This window comes from Cupressus sempervirens, chromosome 11 (genome assembly GCF_028749045.1).
Source record: "Cupressus sempervirens isolate cs-2001-9-10 chromosome 11, ASM2874904v1, whole genome shotgun sequence".
Taxonomy (NCBI): Eukaryota; Viridiplantae; Streptophyta; class Pinopsida; order Cupressales; family Cupressaceae; genus Cupressus; species Cupressus sempervirens.
The window spans coordinates 108,244,480-108,250,040 of NC_143128.1; the positions used below are offsets into that span (position 1 = coordinate 108,244,480).

Consider the following 5,561-nt stretch of genomic DNA (forward strand, 5'->3'; position numbering starts at 1 on the left):
TTTTTAATTTTGAAAATTTTAGGAGGGCTAGATATCCATTAGAATTAGTGCATACTGACCTAGTCGGTCCTATGCAAGTTACTTCCATTGGGGGGAGTACTTATTTCATGACATTCATTGATGATTTCAGTCATAGGACATGGGTGTATTTCTTAAAGAATAAATCTGAAGCATTTAATAAATTTGTAGAATTTAAGGCCCAGGCTGAAAGAGAATGTGGACACTACATCAAGTTCCTTAGATCAGATAGAGGAGGGGAATATATCTCTAATTTTTTTGTAAAATTTTGCAAGAAACATGGCACTAAGAAAGAGCTCACAGCCAGCTATACACCACAGTAGAATGGAGCGGCTGAAAGAAAGAATAGGACCATTGTTGAAATGGAAAGGAGCATGATGAAAGAGAAAGGTCTCCCGACTAAATTTTGGGGAGAGGCTGTGGCAATAGTAGTTTACCTAATTAATAGGTGTCCTACAAAGGTAGTCCATGACAGAATTCCAATGGAAGCTTGGTCATGAATAAGATGGATAATTGAACACTTAAGGGTGTTTGGATGTGTTGCATATGCACATGTGCCTAAAGAGAAAAGGCAAAAATTTGATGACAAAGGTGTGAAATGCATTTTCACAAGGTACATCCCAGAATCAAAGGCATACAGATTGTATGACCCATTGAACAACAAGATGATGCTTTCAAGAGATGTGGAATTTCTTGAAAATCAGTCTTGGCATGGACAAATTAATGAGTCACCAAGCACTTCAAGTAAAGTGTCAATTATGAGTGAAGAAGATGCTGATGAACAACAAGAAGAAGGAGCAAATAGAAAAAAAGGCAAGCAGATCTAGACATTGCCGAGCTCCTCTAGGCATGATCAAGTGTCAGTGCCGAGTACCAGTGAAGGCCGAGCTAGTTGGCAAAACAACAGTAGTGAAGATTCTAATCCTACACTCTCCTCCCTATTACCAAGAAAGACCAAGAGTCTTAAGGAGATATACCAAGATGTAAGGTATGAAGATTATGATGAGAGCTTTAATTTTGCATTATTATCTCATAGTGATCCAATATATTTTGAGGAAGCTATCAAGGAGAAGAAATGATGCAATGCCATGGATGAGGAAATAGATGCCATAGAAAGGAATGAGACATGGGAGCTAACTGAATTGCCTCCCAAGAAGCAAGTCATTGGAGTGAAATGGGTCTATAAGACCAAATGCAATGCGGAAGGAAAGATTGATAGGCATAAGGGAAGGTTGGTAGTCAAGGGCTACAAATAGTAGTATGGAAGAGATTATGATGAGACCTATGCCCTGGTTGCAAGAATGGAAACCGTGCGCACTGTCATAGCAATTGCAGCTCAGCATAAATGGAAGGTATTTCAAATGGATGTGAAGTCCGCCTTCCTAAATGGTGTATTGAAAGAAGAAGTGTATGTGGAGTAGCCACCTGGTTATGAAGTTGTAGGTGAAGAGAATAAAGTATATAGAGAGCTCAAGCAAGCTCCATGGGCATGGTACAGTAGGATTGACTCATATTTGATGAACAATAGCTTTAGCAAAAGAAATGGTGAGCCTACTCTTTACATCAAGGCAACAGATGGTAATGTATTGATTGTTGTCTTGTATGTAGATGACTTAATTTTTACTAGAAATGATAAAGCTCTAATTGGTGAGTTTAAAGAGGCCATGAAAAGTGAATTTGAAATCACAGACCTAGGTCTCTTGAAATACTTTCTAGGCATAGAAGTAAAACAAATGCATGATGGCATCTTCATCTCTCAAGAAAAGTATGCAAGGCAGATGTTGGAGAGATTTAATATGCAGAATAGTAAGGTAGCCCCCACACCAATAGCAGTAGGTCTGAAGTTGAGCAAGGAAGACTCTAGCAAGAGAGTGGATCCAACACTATACAAGAGTATGGTTGGAAGTCTAATGTATTTGACTGCAACTTGGCCAAACCTAATGCATGTAGTAAGTCTGATTTCCAGATTTATGGAAACACCAAAGGATTTCCATTGGCAAGCGGGTAAGAGGATCCTAAGGTATGTTAAAGATACTAAGGGATTTGGGATTTTGTATACTGCATCAAATGATTTCAAGTTGGTTGGTTACACTGATAGTGATTGGGCTAGAAGTTTAGATGATAGGAAGAGCACTTTTGGATACATGTTTCATATGAGATCAGGTGCAATTTCATGGGCATCCAAGAAGCAACCTATTGTTGCTCAATCTACAGTAGAGGCTGAATACATTATAGCAAATGCAGCAGCATGTCAAGCAATTTGGCTAAGAAGGATCTTGACAGATTTGAATGAAAGGAAAGAGGATGGAAGCACAATTTATTGTGACAACATCTCATCAATTGCATTGTCCAGGAATCCAGTCTTCCGTGGGAGAACCAAGTATATTGAGATTAGATATCACTTCATCATAGAGTTGGTGGAGAATGGGGATATCAAAATAAATTTATGCAAGTCTGAGCAGCAGCTAGCAAACATTTTCACAAAGCCATTAGGCATTGGATCTTTTGTACACCTAAGAGAGTGTCTTGGTGTAGTTGATTTGGATCAGTTGTGATCCTTGTTCGTTTGGCTCGGGACAAAGGGGGAGTGTTGGAAATTAAACATCAATGCCTGCAAGTTGTCCTTGAGCCCCATGCCCATCTACCCTGTCAAGTCACTGCAGGCATCCATGAATGATAGGCAGTCATTTTTGGTAGGTGAGAGTTTGAAATTTGAACCTTGAGAGGGAAAGGAAGAATATGACAAAAGGAATGTTTCTACATTCATTCATTCATTAAGTGAAATCAAGCAGATCAGAGAGAAGTTGCAGAGCTGAGAAAAGAAGGAAGAAGCAAAGAAGTTTGTGCCTACAGTTGCACGTGGTTCCTTGTTCACTCTGTAAGTTTTTTGTTTGGATTTTTCGTGTTGAAGCAGTGATTGCTCCAAGCACCATTGTATGCAACTATTAGAGTTGCAGGTTTAAAGTTTTTTGAAGCATAATCAGTTTAGGGTTATTATAAGTTTTTCTGGTTGAAGCCGAATGCTCCCAGATTTTGTAATAATTTAAATCTCAGTTGAATAGAAAGCAAGCAAGCATACTTGAATCTATTGATCTTTCTTTGTATGTTGCATTTGAGAAATTTGTTTGAAAGCTTAAAGTTTTGGCTCTCTGGTTTTAATGGTGAATGCATTCACGTTGAAATCTCTTAAGTTATAATTTCTCAGTTGGAGCCGAGCTCACTCGGCGTCTATTGTTGCCAAGCATTTCTTTTGGAGCCGAGCATACTCGGCATCTATTGCTACTGAGTTCCTCTTTGTGCCGAGTTCACTCAGCACCTGTTGCTTGTCACTCGGCACCTTCAAGTGTCAAGTAATTTCTGGCACTTGACACCTTCCTGTGCCGAGCACTTTTCTTCAAGTGCCGAGCAACCTGCCACTCCGCACCATCAAGTGCCGAGTAAAATTGGCACTCGGCACCTTCATGTGCTGAGCAAAACTGACACTCGACAATTGTGAGTGCCGAGCAAAGTTTTTAGGTTTAGGGTTAAGTTGTGAGTTAAATTTAATTTGTATTTCTCACAAAAATGTTACGTGGACAATCTTTGGAGGAATGCTACTGCTGAAACAATTGCCCTTCACCATCAACACTTCAAGGGATGAAAGGTTTCTGATCGACGGTGGAATATCTCCACCAAATTTGTTGTGCCCAATATCAGGTATTTGTAATCTCTTACAACTAGAGATTGATTGAGGGAAGGATCCACTTAAACTATTGTTTCTAACAATTAAAGAGGAGGAGCATAGCCCCTTCGAAACTGTTATCCCCTAAATATAACACTTGAATAACATTATAGTTAACAAAGCATGAAGGAATGTTTCAACTCAGATTGTGTTTTTGACAGATCTAGCTGTTCAAGGTGAGTCAAATTGCACAAGCTCAGAGGAATATGGTCGGTTAGGGAGTTGTCATTGACCATCAAGAACTGTAGATCTGGAGGCCTCGCAGATGGCATTGGCCCACTTAAATCATTCCTAGACACATCTAATACTGTGATCCAACTAGTTGATCTAACTGGGATTGTAAGGCTGCCATGAAAATGGTTTCCTGAAAGGTTGAACAAATGCAACTGAGTACTGTTCTCCCATAAACAGGATGGTATTTCTCCAACAAGATTATCATCGGCCAATGTCAATCTCTGCAATGAATACTGAGTGCAAAGCCACTCGGGAATTCGACCTCCAATACTGCATGAGCCTATATATATTCCTCCTAACTGGAACTGGGGAAACCAACTTGGGTTTATGTTCAGCACACAATACGACACAACCAAAAAATTTAATTGGGCAAGGTTTTCAACAAGGTCTCTGAAATGGTAATCGAGGAGAGCCAGAGAATCTTTACAGAAGAGGGCAACGCTAGATGCGAAGAAGTCATGTGCTTATGAGATGAAAAATTGCGAGCATACAGCTGTTCAAGGGTTTTTAAACATGATGTGCTTATGAGATGAAAAATTGCGACCCAAAAACTTAAGAAAGGGAAGAGTTTTTAAACATGATGGGAATACTCCAGTTAATGGTTAGAGCGAAGATTCCTAAGCTGACAAATCCCAGTGGGGATTACTCCTCTCAAACTATTTAAGATGAGAGAGATTTCCCAGACAGGAAGCAATTGTACCACTTACACCAACGCTCTTCAAATTTAGGTATTTGAGAAAAGTAAGGTTGCAGAAACTACCAGATATAGTTCTACTCTCCACGCTTTGTGCTGCATGGTAACCAGTCATATTCACTCGCAAGTTATGCTCTACATGGTTGGTGAGATTATTGCAAGTTATGCCTTCCCACATTGAGCAACAATGACTTCGATTAACCCATGAATTGAGAATTCCATCAGAGATATTCAAGGCTGCTTTAAAAGAAAGAAGTGCTTGGGATTCTTCAGTAGAACAATTGAGCAGAGCAATACACGGTTTTATGAAAACAATACAGAAGACTGCACTGATAAAGAAAACTTAAAACGAGCAACAGCCATTGCATGAGCGACGTTGCACAGGGCGAAGTATTATAATTTGAGGGGCATATTTATAGGATAACGTTGCCGAGAATTCACTGTGGTTGCATCAACGTCGATTAATAATTTTATGAATGGCTTAAACACTATACACTATGGTTTGATTCTTAGACTAAAAGTATTAAATAGTCAAAATTGACTTGGTGTGATGTTGAAGGGTGCACAATTGCACATTTCGAAATTAATTCTAGCACTATCCTACAACAAACTAGATACTGTAGTCAGTGGATTCATTATCTATGAACAGCGATAGAAAATAATAGTTATGACTATAAACTATTCACATGTTGATTATAAATATATACTTTTATTGGTTAGGTTATACACTATTGCAAATCTTAATGACATTTTAAAATAAATAGTTAAAAGTTGTCACATTAAAAAGAAGTACATGGAAAAAACAATAGTTTGACATTCAATTATTATTTGATAACATGTAATTTCTACAAAGATCAATAGCAGTATCTATCCTAGTATATAGATTTTTCTCAT

At 38.6% G+C, this 5,561-nt stretch overlaps 1 pseudogene; it reads right to left on the reverse strand.

The window, feature by feature from the left end:
* Positions 1–3,574: 3,574 nt before the first annotated feature.
* LOC149528446 (cuscuta receptor 1-like) lies at positions 3,575–5,030 on the reverse strand (annotated as a pseudogene).
* Positions 5,031–5,561: the final 531 nt, after the last annotated feature.